The 12299-nt window shown below is 53.6% G+C and overlaps 35 non-coding genes across 35 annotated transcripts; 18 read left to right on the forward strand and 17 right to left on the reverse strand.

The window, feature by feature from the left end:
- The first annotated feature begins 203 nt into the window (after positions 1 to 203).
- On the forward strand, positions 204 to 276 carry Trnar-acg (transfer RNA arginine (anticodon ACG)). The gene has a single exon. It is a non-coding gene; the product is annotated as a tRNA-Arg (tRNA).
- Positions 277 to 524: 248 nt separating this feature from the next.
- Trnam-cau (transfer RNA methionine (anticodon CAU)) lies at positions 525 to 596 on the forward strand. The gene has a single exon. It is a non-coding gene; the product is annotated as a tRNA-Met (tRNA).
- Positions 597 to 833: 237 nt separating this feature from the next.
- On the reverse strand, positions 834 to 905 carry Trnad-guc (transfer RNA aspartic acid (anticodon GUC)). The gene has a single exon. It is a non-coding gene; the product is annotated as a tRNA-Asp (tRNA).
- A 111-nt stretch (positions 906 to 1016) lies between these two features.
- Positions 1017 to 1108, reverse strand: Trnai-uau (transfer RNA isoleucine (anticodon UAU)). The gene is given in 2 exon segments: positions 1017 to 1052; positions 1071 to 1108. It is a non-coding gene; the product is annotated as a tRNA-Ile (tRNA).
- A 442-nt stretch (positions 1109 to 1550) lies between these two features.
- On the forward strand, positions 1551 to 1623 carry Trnar-acg (transfer RNA arginine (anticodon ACG)). Its single transcript has one exon. It is a non-coding gene; the product is annotated as a tRNA-Arg (tRNA).
- A 249-nt stretch (positions 1624 to 1872) lies between these two features.
- On the forward strand, positions 1873 to 1944 carry Trnam-cau (transfer RNA methionine (anticodon CAU)). Its single transcript has one exon. It is a non-coding gene; the product is annotated as a tRNA-Met (tRNA).
- A 235-nt stretch (positions 1945 to 2179) lies between these two features.
- Positions 2180 to 2251, reverse strand: Trnad-guc (transfer RNA aspartic acid (anticodon GUC)). The gene has a single exon. It is a non-coding gene; the product is annotated as a tRNA-Asp (tRNA).
- A 110-nt stretch (positions 2252 to 2361) lies between these two features.
- Trnai-uau (transfer RNA isoleucine (anticodon UAU)) lies at positions 2362 to 2453 on the reverse strand. The gene is given in 2 exon segments: positions 2362 to 2397; positions 2416 to 2453. It is a non-coding gene; the product is annotated as a tRNA-Ile (tRNA).
- A 442-nt stretch (positions 2454 to 2895) lies between these two features.
- On the forward strand, positions 2896 to 2968 carry Trnar-acg (transfer RNA arginine (anticodon ACG)). Its single transcript has one exon. It is a non-coding gene; the product is annotated as a tRNA-Arg (tRNA).
- Positions 2969 to 3216: 248 nt separating this feature from the next.
- Positions 3217 to 3288, forward strand: Trnam-cau (transfer RNA methionine (anticodon CAU)). The gene has a single exon. It is a non-coding gene; the product is annotated as a tRNA-Met (tRNA).
- A 236-nt stretch (positions 3289 to 3524) lies between these two features.
- Trnad-guc (transfer RNA aspartic acid (anticodon GUC)) lies at positions 3525 to 3596 on the reverse strand. Its single transcript has one exon. It is a non-coding gene; the product is annotated as a tRNA-Asp (tRNA).
- Positions 3597 to 3708: 112 nt separating this feature from the next.
- Trnai-uau (transfer RNA isoleucine (anticodon UAU)) lies at positions 3709 to 3800 on the reverse strand. The gene is given in 2 exon segments: positions 3709 to 3744; positions 3763 to 3800. It is a non-coding gene; the product is annotated as a tRNA-Ile (tRNA).
- Positions 3801 to 4242: 442 nt separating this feature from the next.
- On the forward strand, positions 4243 to 4315 carry Trnar-acg (transfer RNA arginine (anticodon ACG)). The gene has a single exon. It is a non-coding gene; the product is annotated as a tRNA-Arg (tRNA).
- A 247-nt stretch (positions 4316 to 4562) lies between these two features.
- Trnam-cau (transfer RNA methionine (anticodon CAU)) lies at positions 4563 to 4634 on the forward strand. The gene has a single exon. It is a non-coding gene; the product is annotated as a tRNA-Met (tRNA).
- A 418-nt stretch (positions 4635 to 5052) lies between these two features.
- Positions 5053 to 5144, reverse strand: Trnai-uau (transfer RNA isoleucine (anticodon UAU)). The gene is given in 2 exon segments: positions 5053 to 5088; positions 5107 to 5144. It is a non-coding gene; the product is annotated as a tRNA-Ile (tRNA).
- Positions 5145 to 5586: 442 nt separating this feature from the next.
- Positions 5587 to 5659, forward strand: Trnar-acg (transfer RNA arginine (anticodon ACG)). Its single transcript has one exon. It is a non-coding gene; the product is annotated as a tRNA-Arg (tRNA).
- A 248-nt stretch (positions 5660 to 5907) lies between these two features.
- Positions 5908 to 5979, forward strand: Trnam-cau (transfer RNA methionine (anticodon CAU)). Its single transcript has one exon. It is a non-coding gene; the product is annotated as a tRNA-Met (tRNA).
- Positions 5980 to 6216: 237 nt separating this feature from the next.
- Positions 6217 to 6288, reverse strand: Trnad-guc (transfer RNA aspartic acid (anticodon GUC)). Its single transcript has one exon. It is a non-coding gene; the product is annotated as a tRNA-Asp (tRNA).
- A 111-nt stretch (positions 6289 to 6399) lies between these two features.
- On the reverse strand, positions 6400 to 6491 carry Trnai-uau (transfer RNA isoleucine (anticodon UAU)). Its single transcript is given in 2 exon segments — positions 6400 to 6435; positions 6454 to 6491. It is a non-coding gene; the product is annotated as a tRNA-Ile (tRNA).
- A 442-nt stretch (positions 6492 to 6933) lies between these two features.
- Positions 6934 to 7006, forward strand: Trnar-acg (transfer RNA arginine (anticodon ACG)). The gene has a single exon. It is a non-coding gene; the product is annotated as a tRNA-Arg (tRNA).
- A 248-nt stretch (positions 7007 to 7254) lies between these two features.
- Trnam-cau (transfer RNA methionine (anticodon CAU)) lies at positions 7255 to 7326 on the forward strand. Its single transcript has one exon. It is a non-coding gene; the product is annotated as a tRNA-Met (tRNA).
- A 236-nt stretch (positions 7327 to 7562) lies between these two features.
- Positions 7563 to 7634, reverse strand: Trnad-guc (transfer RNA aspartic acid (anticodon GUC)). Its single transcript has one exon. It is a non-coding gene; the product is annotated as a tRNA-Asp (tRNA).
- Positions 7635 to 7745: 111 nt separating this feature from the next.
- On the reverse strand, positions 7746 to 7837 carry Trnai-uau (transfer RNA isoleucine (anticodon UAU)). The gene is given in 2 exon segments: positions 7746 to 7781; positions 7800 to 7837. It is a non-coding gene; the product is annotated as a tRNA-Ile (tRNA).
- A 442-nt stretch (positions 7838 to 8279) lies between these two features.
- Trnar-acg (transfer RNA arginine (anticodon ACG)) lies at positions 8280 to 8352 on the forward strand. The gene has a single exon. It is a non-coding gene; the product is annotated as a tRNA-Arg (tRNA).
- Positions 8353 to 8600: 248 nt separating this feature from the next.
- On the forward strand, positions 8601 to 8672 carry Trnam-cau (transfer RNA methionine (anticodon CAU)). The gene has a single exon. It is a non-coding gene; the product is annotated as a tRNA-Met (tRNA).
- Positions 8673 to 8908: 236 nt separating this feature from the next.
- Positions 8909 to 8980, reverse strand: Trnad-guc (transfer RNA aspartic acid (anticodon GUC)). The gene has a single exon. It is a non-coding gene; the product is annotated as a tRNA-Asp (tRNA).
- A 111-nt stretch (positions 8981 to 9091) lies between these two features.
- Trnai-uau (transfer RNA isoleucine (anticodon UAU)) lies at positions 9092 to 9183 on the reverse strand. The gene is given in 2 exon segments: positions 9092 to 9127; positions 9146 to 9183. It is a non-coding gene; the product is annotated as a tRNA-Ile (tRNA).
- A 442-nt stretch (positions 9184 to 9625) lies between these two features.
- Positions 9626 to 9698, forward strand: Trnar-acg (transfer RNA arginine (anticodon ACG)). Its single transcript has one exon. It is a non-coding gene; the product is annotated as a tRNA-Arg (tRNA).
- Positions 9699 to 9946: 248 nt separating this feature from the next.
- Positions 9947 to 10018, forward strand: Trnam-cau (transfer RNA methionine (anticodon CAU)). The gene has a single exon. It is a non-coding gene; the product is annotated as a tRNA-Met (tRNA).
- Positions 10019 to 10254: 236 nt separating this feature from the next.
- Trnad-guc (transfer RNA aspartic acid (anticodon GUC)) lies at positions 10255 to 10326 on the reverse strand. The gene has a single exon. It is a non-coding gene; the product is annotated as a tRNA-Asp (tRNA).
- Positions 10327 to 10437: 111 nt separating this feature from the next.
- On the reverse strand, positions 10438 to 10529 carry Trnai-uau (transfer RNA isoleucine (anticodon UAU)). Its single transcript is given in 2 exon segments — positions 10438 to 10473; positions 10492 to 10529. It is a non-coding gene; the product is annotated as a tRNA-Ile (tRNA).
- Positions 10530 to 10971: 442 nt separating this feature from the next.
- On the forward strand, positions 10972 to 11044 carry Trnar-acg (transfer RNA arginine (anticodon ACG)). Its single transcript has one exon. It is a non-coding gene; the product is annotated as a tRNA-Arg (tRNA).
- Positions 11045 to 11292: 248 nt separating this feature from the next.
- Trnam-cau (transfer RNA methionine (anticodon CAU)) lies at positions 11293 to 11364 on the forward strand. The gene has a single exon. It is a non-coding gene; the product is annotated as a tRNA-Met (tRNA).
- Positions 11365 to 11600: 236 nt separating this feature from the next.
- Positions 11601 to 11672, reverse strand: Trnad-guc (transfer RNA aspartic acid (anticodon GUC)). The gene has a single exon. It is a non-coding gene; the product is annotated as a tRNA-Asp (tRNA).
- A 111-nt stretch (positions 11673 to 11783) lies between these two features.
- Positions 11784 to 11875, reverse strand: Trnai-uau (transfer RNA isoleucine (anticodon UAU)). Its single transcript is given in 2 exon segments — positions 11784 to 11819; positions 11838 to 11875. It is a non-coding gene; the product is annotated as a tRNA-Ile (tRNA).
- Between the last annotated feature and the right edge of the window lie 424 nt (positions 11876 to 12299).

The raw sequence follows: 12299 nt of genomic DNA on the forward strand, positions 1-12299 counted from the left end.
ATGTGTGGCAAGCTCTAAGCTATGCAGGCGCACCGTGGCCGAGCAGCTGGAGGAGAGATGCCTTCCTTGGCAGCTCCCTGCAGAGTGCGGAAGACCAGAGTGGCCGCGCCGCCGTTGTCAGTGGACGACACGCAGTTGCCGAGCCACGGAGAACACGTTGCTCTGCGATGTGTACCCGCCTCATATGACGAAAGGCGAACAGTGGCCCTGTGGCGCAACGGATAACGCGTCTGACTACGGATCAGAAGATTCCAGGTTCGAATCCTGGCAGGGTCGGCATTTTGTTAGTTGCGGGCGCGTAGCTAGGCAGTGCATTCGAATGTTTCCACCTGCGTGGAGTGCAATGTCAATCCTGAGCATCTCGCAGCTGCATCTCGAGACGATCGTGGTAAATATCGCTTCGTGCAAGCGTCAGCGTAGCGTCAGTCGAGCAAAGTCGAGACAAGTCAAGCTGAGAGATGTTGCACAGTTAAGTAAACGGTACGCGACGCAGACAATGCTTTTCCAAGTGTCCCACGTCACGCAGCAGAGTGGCGCAGTGGAAGCGTGCTGGGCCCATAACCCAGAGGTCCGTGGATCGAAACCACGCTCTGCTAAAATTATTCTTTTTCTTGGGTGCTTCGAGCTCGATCATTAAGCCTGGGGTGCGCTGACCCAGCGTCAACAGCAAACCCTGTAAGTTCTGAAACGATGACGACGTCGTGTGGAGAATACGAGAAACACTTCCTAAGACGCAGAGTTTCTTACGATTCTGCAGCAACTACATTTCTCGATCACAACGTTAATGTCCTATCGGGCCACAACGTGCAACTTTCGCGATATAAAAATCGCACCTCCCCGGCGGGGAATCGAACCCCGGTCTCCCGCGTGACAGGCGGGGATACTAACCACTATACTACCGAGGAATACGCAAACGATACGCACAACGCACGCACACTTATTCTTCTCAAGTAGGTGATTCATCTCAAATCTAGCGTCCCGATGCTTTCAGAGTCAGCTGCTACGAAATAAAAGTATGCCCCAGGTGAGGCTCGAACTCACAACCCCGGCATTGCTCACGGCTACTGCCTTATAAGTACCGTGCGCTAACCAATTGCGCCACTGGGGCTACAGCAGGGTGCTTTCAGTTAGCGGTATTTGCTTTGCCGCCAACCTGTTGTGGCTACAGACCCATCATACGACCGTCACCTGCGGCCATACTGCGACTTTAGCACCTGGCTACGGATGCTTCATACGATTCTTGTTTCATATGCTACACTTACAAGCATATCAACCGCTTGTCATCACCGAAAAATTGCAGAAAAACGCGCGCCTTGCCTTCTGCTACCTGTCCAACAGCGAGGGCAGATGTGTGGCAAGCTCTAAGCTATGCAGGCGCACCGTGGCCGAGCAGCTGGAGGAGAGATGCCTTCCTTGGCAGCTCCCTGCAGAGTGCGGAAGACCAGAGTGGCCGCGCCGCCGTTGTCAGTGGACGACACGCAGTTGCCGAGCCACGGAGAACACGTTGCTCTGCGATGTGTACCCGCCTCATATGACGAAAGGCGAACAGTGGCCCTGTGGCGCAACGGATAACGCGTCTGACTACGGATCAGAAGATTCCAGGTTCGAATCCTGGCAGGGTCGGCATTTTGTTAGTTGCGGGCGCGTAGCTAGGCAGTGCATTCGAATGTTTCCCACCTGCGTGGAGTGCAATGTCAATCCTGAGCATCTCGCAGCTGCATCTCGAGACGATCGTGGTAAATATCGCTTCGTGCAAGCGTCAGCGTAGCGTCAGTCGAGCAAAGTCGAGACAAGTCAAGCTGAGAGATGTTGCACAGTTAAGTAAACGGTACGCGACGCAGACAATGCTTTTCCAAGTGTCCCACGTCACGCAGCAGAGTGGCGCAGTGGAAGCGTGCTGGGCCCATAACCCAGAGGTCCGTGGATCGAAACCACGCTCTGCTAAAATTATTCTTTTTCTTGGGTGCTTCGAGCTCGATCATTAAGCCTGGGGTGCGCTGACCCAGCGTCAACAGCAAACCCTGTAAGTTCTGAAACGATGACGACGTCGTGTGGAGAATACGAGAAACACTTCCTAAGACGCAGAGTTTCTTACGATTCTGCAGCAACTACATTTCTCGATCACAACGTTAATGTCCTATCGGCCACACGTGCAACTTTCGCGATATAAAAATCGCACCTCCCCGGCGGGGAATCGAACCCCGGTCTCCCGCGTGACAGGCGGGGATACTAACCACTATACTACCGAGGAATACGCAAACGATACGCACAACGCACGCACACTTATTCTTCTCAAGTAGGTGATTCATCTCAAATCTAGCGTCCCGATGCTTTCAGAGTCAGCTGCTACGAAATAAAGTATGCCCCAGGTGAGGCTCGAACTCACAACCCCGGCATTGCTCACGGCTACTGCCTTATAAGTACCGTGCGCTAACCAATTGCGCCACTGGGGCTACAGCAGGGTGCTTTCAGTTAGCGGTATTTGCTTTGCCGCCAACCTGTTGTGGCTACAGACCCATCATACGACCGTCACCTGCGGCCATACTGCGACTTAAGCACCTGGCTACGGATGCTTCATACGATTCTTGTTTCATATGCTACACTTACAAGCATATCAACCGCTTGTCATCACCGAAAAATTGCAGAAAAACGCGCGCCTTGCCTTCTGCTACCTGTCCAACAGCGAGGGCAGATGTGTGGCAAGCTCTAAGCTATGCAGGCGCACCGTGGCCGAGCAGCTGGAGGAGAGATGCCTTCCTTGGCAGCTCCCTGCAGAGTGCGGAAGACCAGAGTGGCCGCGCCGCCCGTGTCAGTGGACGACACGCAGTTGCCGAGCCACGGAGAACACGTTGCTCTGCGATGTGTACCCGCCTCATATGACGAAAGGCGAACAGTGGCCCTGTGGCGCAACGGATAACGCGTCTGACTACGGATCAGAAGATTCCAGGTTCGAATCCTGGCAGGGTCGGCATTTTGTTAGTTGCGGGCGCGTAGCTAGGCAGTGCATTCGAATGTTTCCACCTGCGTGGAGTGCAATGTCAATCCTGAGCATCTCGCAGCTGCATCTCGAGACGATCGTGGTAAATATCGCTTCGTGCAAGCGTCAGCGTAGCGTCAGTCGAGCAAAGTCGAGACAAGTCAAGCTGAGAGATGTTGCACAGTTAAGTAAACGGTACGCGACGCAGACAATGCTTTTCCAAGTGTCCCACGTCACGCAGCAGAGTGGCGCAGTGGAAGCGTGCTGGGCCCATAACCCAGAGGTCCGTGGATCGAAACCACGCTCTGCTAAAATTATTCTTTTTCTTGGGTGCTTCGAGCTCGATCATTAAGCCTGGGGTGCGCTGACCCAGCGTCAACAGCAAACCCTGTAAGTTCTGAAACGATGACGACGTCGTGTGGAGAATACGAGAAACACTTCCTAAGACGCAGAGTTTCTTACGATTCTGCAGCAACTACATTTCTCGATCACAACGTTAATGTCCTATCGGGCCACACGTGCAACTTTCGCGATATAAAAATCGCACCTCCCCGGCGGGGAATCGAACCCCGGTCTCCCGCGTGACAGGCGGGGATACTAACCACTATACTACCGAGGAATACGCAAACGATACGCACAACGCACGCACACTTATTCTTCTCAAGTAGGTGATTCATCTCAAATCTAGCGTCCCCGATGCTTTCAGAGTCAGCTGCTACGAAATAAAAGTATGCCCCAGGTGAGGCTCGAACTCACAACCCCGGCATTGCTCACGGCTACTGCCTTATAAGTACCGTGCGCTAACCAATTGCGCCACTGGGGCTACAGCAGGGTGCTTTCAGTTAGCGGTATTTGCTTTGCCGCCAACCTGTTGTGGCTACAGACCCATCATACGACCGTCACCTGCGGCCATACTGCGACTTTAGCACCTGGCTACGGATGCTTCATACGATTCTTGTTTCATATGCTACACTTACAAGCATATCAACCGCTTGTCATCACCGAAAAATTGCAGAAAAACGCGCGCCTTGCCTTCTGCTACCTGTCCAACAGCGAGGGCAGATGTGTGGCAAGCTCTAAGCTATGCAGGCGCACCGTGGCCGAGCAGCTGGAGGAGAGATGCCTTCCTTGGCAGCTCCCTGCAGAGTGCGGAAGACCAGAGTGGCCGCGCCGCCGTTGTCAGTGGACGACACGCAGTTGCCGAGCCACGGAGAACACGTTGCTCTGCGATGTGTACCCGCCTCATATGACGAAAGGCGAACAGTGGCCCTGTGGCGCAACGGATAACGCGTCTGACTACGGATCAGAAGATTCCAGGTTCGAATCCTGGCAGGGTCGGCATTTTGTTAGTTGCGGGCGCGTAGCTAGGCAGTGCATTCGAATGTTTCCACTGCGTGGAGTGCAATGTCAATCCTGAGCATCTCGCAGCTGCATCTCGAGACGATCGTGGTAAATATCGCTTCGTGCAAGCGTCAGCGTAGCGTCAGTCGAGCAAAGTCGAGACAAGTCAAGCTGAGAGATGTTGCACAGTTAAGTAAACGGTACGCGACGCAGACAATGCTTTTCCAAGTGTCCCACGTCACGCAGCAGAGTGGCGCAGTGGAAGCGTGCTGGGCCCATAACCCAGAGGTCCGTGGATCGAAACCACGCTCTGCTAAAATTATTCTTTTTCTTGGGTGCTTCGAGCTCGATCATTAAGCCTGGGGTGCGCTGACCCAGCGTCAACAGCAAACCCTGTAAGTTCTGAAACGATGACGACGTCGTGTGGAGAATACGAGAAACACTTCCTAAGACGCAGAGTTTCTTACGATTCTGCAGCAACTACATTTCTCGATCACAACGTTAATGTCCTATCGGGCCACACGTGCAACTTTCGCGATATAAAAATCGCACCTCCCCGGCGGGGAATCGAACCCCGGTCTCCCGCGTGACAGGCGGGGATACTCCACTATACTACCGAGGAATACGCAAACGATACGCACAACGCACGCACACTTATTCTTCTCAAGTAGGTGATTCATCTCAAATCTAGCGTCCCGATGCTTTCAGAGTCAGCTGCTACGAAATAAAAAGTATGCCCCAGGTGAGGCTCGAACTCACAACCCCGGCATTGCTCACGGCTACTGCCTTATAAGTACCGTGCGCTAACCAATTGCGCCACTGGGGCTACAGCAGGGTGCTTTCAGTTAGCGGTATTTGCTTTGCCGCCAACCTGTTGTGGCTACAGACCCATCATACGACCGTCACCTGCGGCCATACTGCGACTTAAGCACCTGGCTACGGATGCTTCATACGATTCTTGTTTCATATGCTACACTTACAAGCATATCAACCGCTTGTCATCACCGAAAAATTGCAGAAAAACGCGCGCCTTGCCTTCTGCTACCTGTCCAACAGCGAGGGCAGATGTGTGGCAAGCTCTAAGCTATGCAGGCGCACCGTGGCCGAGCAGCTGGAGGAGAGATGCCTTCCTTGGCAGCTCCCTGCAGAGTGCGGAAGACCAGAGTGGCCGCGCCGCCGTTGTCAGTGGACGACACGCAGTTGCCGAGCCACGGAGAACACGTTGCTCTGCGATGTGTACCCGCCTCATATGACGAAAGGCGAACAGTGGCCCTGTGGCGCAACGGATAACGCGTCTGACTACGGATCAGAAGATTCCAGGTTCGAATCCTGGCAGGGTCGGCATTTTGTTAGTTGCGGGCGCGTAGCTAGGCAGTGCATTCGAATGTTTCCACCTGCGTGGAGTGCAATGTCAATCCTGAGCATCTCGCAGCTGCATCTCGAGACGATCGTGGTAAATATCGCTTCGTGCAAGCGTCAGCGTAGCGTCAGTCGAGCAAAGTCGAGACAAGTCAAGCTGAGAGATGTTGCACAGTTAAGTAAACGGTACGCGACGCAGACAATGCTTTTCCAAGTGTCCCACGTCACGCAGCAGAGTGGCGCAGTGGAAGCGTGCTGGGCCCATAACCCAGAGGTCCGTGGATCGAAACCACGCTCTGCTAAAATTATTCTTTTTCTTGGGTGCTTCGAGCTCGATCATTAAGCCTGGGGGTGCGCTGACCCAGCGTCAACAGCAAACCCTGTAAGTTCTGAAACGATGACGACGTCGTGTGGAGAATACGAGAAACACTTCCTAAGACGCAGAGTTTCTTACGATTCTGCAGCAACTACATTTCTCGATCACAACGTTAATGTCCTATCGGGCCACACGTGCAACTTTCGCGATATAAAAATCGCACCTCCCCGGCGGGGAATCGAACCCCGGTCTCCCGCGTGACAGGCGGGGATACTAACCACTATACTACCGAGGAATACGCAAACGATACGCACAACGCACGCACACTTATTCTTCTCAAGTAGGTGATTCATCTCAAATCTAGCGTCCCGATGCTTTCAGAGTCAGCTGCTACGAAATAAAAGTATGCCCCAGGTGAGGCTCGAACTCACAACCCCGGCATTGCTCACGGCTACTGCCTTATAAGTACCGTGCGCTAACCAATTGCGCCACTGGGGCTACAGCAGGGTGCTTTCAGTTAGCGGTATTTGCTTTGCCGCCAACCTGTTGTGGCTACAGACCCATCATACGACCGTCACCTGCGGCCATACTGCGACTTAAGCACCTGGCTACGGATGCTTCATACGATTCTTGTTTCATATGCTACACTTACAAGCATATCAACCGCTTGTCATCACCGAAAAATTGCAGAAAAACGCGCGCCTTGCCTTCTGCTACCTGTCCAACAGCGAGGGCAGATGTGTGGCAAGCTCTAAGCTATGCAGGCGCACCGTGGCCGAGCAGCTGGAGGAGAGATGCCTTCCTTGGCAGCTCCCTGCAGAGTGCGGAAGACCAGAGTGGCCGCGCCGCCGTTGTCAGTGGACGACACGCAGTTGCCGAGCCACGGAGAACACGTTGCTCTGCGATGTGTACCCGCCTCATATGACGAAAGGCGAACAGTGGCCCTGTGGCGCAACGGATAACGCGTCTGACTACGGATCAGAAGATTCCAGGTTCGAATCCTGGCAGGGTCGGCATTTTGTTAGTTGCGGGCGCGTAGCTAGGCAGTGCATTCGAATGTTTCCACCTGCGTGGAGTGCAATGTCAATCCTGAGCATCTCGCAGCTGCATCTCGAGACGATCGTGGTAAATATCGCTTCGTGCAAGCGTCAGCGTAGCGTCAGTCGAGCAAAGTCGAGACAAGTCAAGCTGAGAGATGTTGCACAGTTAAGTAAACGGTACGCGACGCAGACAATGCTTTTCCAAGTGTCCCACGTCACGCAGCAGAGTGGCGCAGTGGAAGCGTGCTGGGCCCATAACCCAGAGGTCCGTGGATCGAAACCACGCTCTGCTAAAATTATTCTTTTTCTTGGGTGCTTCGAGCTCGATCATTAAGCCTGGGGTGCGCTGACCCAGCGTCAACAGCAAACCCTGTAAGTTCTGAAACGATGACGACGTCGTGTGGAGAATACGAGAAACACTTCCTAAGACGCAGAGTTTCTTACGATTCTGCAGCAACTACATTTCTCGATCACAACGTTAATGTCCTATCGGGCCACACGTGCAACTTTCGCGATATAAAAATCGCACCTCCCCGGCGGGGAATCGAACCCCGGTCTCCCGCGTGACAGGCGGGGATACTAACCACTATACTACCGAGGAATACGCAAACGATACGCACAACGCACGCACACTTATTCTTCTCAAGTAGGTGATTCATCTCAAATCTAGCGTCCCGATGCTTTCAGAGTCAGCTGCTACGAAATAAAAGTATGCCCCAGGTGAGGCTCGAACTCACAACCCCGGCATTGCTCACGGCTACTGCCTTATAAGTACCGTGCGCTAACCAATTGCGCCACTGGGGCTACAGCAGGGTGCTTTCAGTTAGCGGTATTTGCTTTGCCGCCAACCTGTTGTGGCTACAGACCCATCATACGACCGTCACCTGCGGCCATACTGCGACTTTAGCACCTGGCTACGGATGCTTCATACGATTCTTGTTTCATATGCTACACTTACAAGCATATCAACCGCTTGTCATCACCGAAAAATTGCAGAAAAACGCGCGCCTTGCCTTCTGCTACCTGTCCAACAGCGAGGGCAGATGTGTGGCAAGCTCTAAGCTATGCAGGCGCACCGTGGCCGAGCAGCTGGAGGAGAGATGCCTTCCTTGGCAGCTCCCTGCAGAGTGCGGAAGACCAGAGTGGCCGCGCCGCCGTTGTCAGTGGACGACACGCAGTTGCCGAGCCACGGAGAACACGTTGCTCTGCGATGTGTACCCGCCTCATATGACGAAAGGCGAACAGTGGCCCTGTGGCGCAACGGATAACGCGTCTGACTACGGATCAGAAGATTCCAGGTTCGAATCCTGGCAGGGTCGGCATTTTGTTAGTTGCGGGCGCGTAGCTAGGCAGTGCATTCGAATGTTTCCACCTGCGTGGAGTGCAATGTCAATCCTGAGCATCTCGCAGCTGCATCTCGAGACGATCGTGGTAAATATCGCTTCGTGCAAGCGTCAGCGTAGCGTCAGTCGAGCAAAGTCGAGACAAGTCAAGCTGAGAGATGTTGCACAGTTAAGTAAACGGTACGCGACGCAGACAATGCTTTTCCAAGTGTCCCACGTCACGCAGCAGAGTGGCGCAGTGGAAGCGTGCTGGGCCCATAACCCAGAGGTCCGTGGATCGAAACCACGCTCTGCTAAAATTATTCTTTTTCTTGGGTGCTTCGAGCTCGATCATTAAGCCTGGGGTGCGCTGACCCAGCGTCAACAGCAAACCCTGTAAGTTCTGAAACGATGACGACGTCGTGTGGAGAATACGAGAAACACTTCCTAAGACGCAGAGTTTCTTACGATTCTGCAGCAACTACATTTCTCGATCACAACGTTAATGTCCTATCGGGCCACACGTGCAACTTTCGCGATATAAAAATCGCACCTCCCCGGCGGGGAATCGAACCCCGGTCTCCCGCGTGACAGGCGGGGATACTAACCACTATACTACCGAGGAATACGCAAACGATACGCACAACGCACGCACACTTATTCTTCTCAAGTAGGTGATTCATCTCAAATCTAGCGTCCCGATGCTTTCAGAGTCAGCTGCTACGAAATAAAAGTATGCCCCAGGTGAGGCTCGAACTCACAACCCCGGCATTGCTCACGGCTACTGCCTTATAAGTACCGTGCGCTAACCAATTGCGCCACTGGGGCTACAGCAGGGTGCTTTCAGTTAGCGGTATTTGCTTTGCCGCCAACCTGTTGTGGCTACAGACCCATCATACGACCGTCACCTGCGGCCATACTGCGACTTAAGCACCTGGCTACGGATGCTTCATACGATTCTTGTTTCATATGCTACACTTACAAGCATATCAACCGCTTGTCATCACCGAAAAATTGCAGAAAAACGCGCGCCTTGCCTTCTGCTACCTGTCCAACAGCGAGGGCAGATGTGTGGCAAGCTCTAAGCTATGCAGGCGCACCGTGGCCGAGCAGCTGGAGGAGAGATGCCTTCCTTGGCAGCTCCCTGCAGAGTGCGGAAGACCAGAGTGGCCGCGCCGCCGTTGTCAGTGGACGACACGCAGTTGCCGAGCCACGGAGAACACGTTGCTCTGCGATGTGTACCCGCCTCATATGACGAAAGGCGAACAGTGGCCCTGTGGCGCAACGGATAACGCGTCTGACTACGGATCAGAAGATTCCAGGTTCGAATCCTGGCAGGGTCGGCATTTTGTTAGTTGCGGGCGCGTAGCTAGGCAGTGCATTCGAATGTTTCCACCTGCGTGGAGTGCAATGTCAATCCTGAGCATCTCGCAGCTGCATCTCGAGACGATCGTGGTAAATATCGCTTCGTGCAAGCGTCAGCGTAGCGTCAGTCGAGCAAAGTCGAGACAAGTCAAGCTGAGAGATGTTGCACAGTTAAGTAAACGGTACGCGACGCAGACAATGCTTTTCCAAGTGTCCCACGTCACGCAGCAGAGTGGCGCAGTGGAAGCGTGCTGGGCCCATAACCCAGAGGTCCGTGGATCGAAACCACGCTCTGCTAAAATTATTCTTTTTCTTGGGTGCTTCGAGCTCGATCATTAAGCCTGGGGTGCGCTGACCCAGCGTCAACAGCAAACCCTGTAAGTTCTGAAACGATGACGACGTCGTGTGGAGAATACGAGAAACACTTCCTAAGACGCAGAGTTTCTTACGATTCTGCAGCAACTACATTTCTCGATCACAACGTTAATGTCCTATCGGGCCACACGTGCAACTTTCGCGATATAAAAATCGCACCTCCCCGGCGGGGAATCGAACCCCGGTCTCCCGCGTGACAGGCGGGGATACTAACCACTATACTACCGAGGAATACGCAAACGATACGCACAACGCACGCACACTTATTCTTCTCAAGTAGGTGATTCATCTCAAATCTAGCGTCCCGATGCTTTCAGAGTCAGCTGCTACGAAATAAAAGTATGCCCCAGGTGAGGCTCGAACTCACAACCCCGGCATTGCTCACGGCTACTGCCTTATAAGTACCGTGCGCTAACCAATTGCGCCACTGGGGCTACAGCAGGGTGCTTTCAGTTAGCGGTATTTGCTTTGCCGCCAACCTGTTGTGGCTACAGACCCATCATACGACCGTCACCTGCGGCCATACTGCGACTTTAGCACCTGGCTACGGATGCTTCATACGATTCTTGTTTCATATGCTACACTTACAAGCATATCAACCGCTTGTCATCACCGAAAAATTGCAGAAAAACGCGCGCCTTGCCTTCTGCTACCTGTCCAACAGCGAGGGCAGATGTGTGGCAAGCTCTAAGCTATGCAGGCGCACCGTGGCCGAGCAGCTGGAGGAGAGATGCCTTCCTTGGCAGCTCCCTGCAGAGTGCGGAAGACCAGAGTGGCCGCGCCGCCGTTGTCAGTGGACGACACGCAGTTGCCGAGCCACGGAGAACACGTTGCTCTGCGATGTGTACCCGCCTCATATGACGAAAGGCGAACAGTGGCCCTGTGGCGCAACGGATAACGCGTCTGACTACGGATCAGAAGATTCCAGGTTCGAATCCTGGCAGGGTCGGCATTTTGTTAGTTGCGGGCGCGTAGCTAGGCAGTGCATTCGAATGTTTCCACCTGCGTGGAGTGCAATGTCAATCCTGAGCATCTCGCAGCTGCATCTCGAGACGATCGTGGTAAATATCGCTTCGTGCAAGCGTCAGCGTAGCGTCAGTCGAGCAAAGTCGAGACAAGTCAAGCTGAGAGATGTTGCACAGTTAAGTAAACGGTACGCGACGCAGACAATGCTTTTCCAAGTGTCCCACGTCACGCAGCAGAGTGGCGCAGTGGAAGCGTGCTGGGCCCATAACCCAGAGGTCCGTGGATCGAAACCACGCTCTGCTAAAATTATTCTTTTTCTTGGGTGCTTCGAGCTCGATCATTAAGCCTGGGGTGCGCTGACCCAGCGTCAACAGCAAACCCTGTAAGTTCTGAAACGATGACGACGTCGTGTGGAGAATACGAGAAACACTTCCTAAGACGCAGAGTTTCTTACGATTCTGCAGCAACTACATTTCTCGATCACAACGTTAATGTCCTATCGGGCCACACGTGCAACTTTCGCGATATAAAAATCGCACCTCCCCGGCGGGGAATCGAACCCCGGTCTCCCGCGTGACAGGCGGGGATACTAACCACTATACTACCGAGGAATACGCAAACGATACGCACAACGCACGCACACTTATTCTTCTCAAGTAGGTGATTCATCTCAAATCTAGCGTCCCGATGCTTTCAGAGTCAGCTGCTACGAAATAAAAGTATGCCCCAGGTGAGGCTCGAACTCACAACCCCGGCATTGCTCACGGCTACTGCCTTATAAGTACCGTGCGCTAACCAATTGCGCCACTGGGGCTACAGCAGGGTGCTTTCAGTTAGCGGTATTTGCTTTGCCGCCAACCTGTTGTGGCTACAGACCCATCATACGACCGTCACCTGCGGCCATACTGCGACTTTAGCACCTGGCTACGGATGCTTCATACGATTCTTGTTTCATATGCTACACTTACAAGCATATCAACCGCTTGTCATCACCGAAAAATTGCAGAAAAACGCGCGCCTTGCCTTCTGCTACCTGTCCAACAGCGAGGGCAGATGTGTGGCAAGCTCTAAGCTATGCAGGCGCACCGTGGCCGAGCAGCTGGAGGAGAGATGCCTTCCTTGGCAGCTCCCTGCAGAGTGCGGAAGACCAGAGTGGCCGCGCCGCCGTTGTCAGTGGACGACACGCAGTTGCCGAGCCACGGAGAACACGTTGCTCTGCGATGTGTACCCGCCTCATA

Source organism: Schistocerca cancellata, unplaced genomic scaffold, assembly GCF_023864275.1.
Source record: "Schistocerca cancellata isolate TAMUIC-IGC-003103 unplaced genomic scaffold, iqSchCanc2.1 HiC_scaffold_954, whole genome shotgun sequence".
Classification (NCBI taxonomy): Eukaryota; Metazoa; Arthropoda; class Insecta; order Orthoptera; family Acrididae; genus Schistocerca; species Schistocerca cancellata.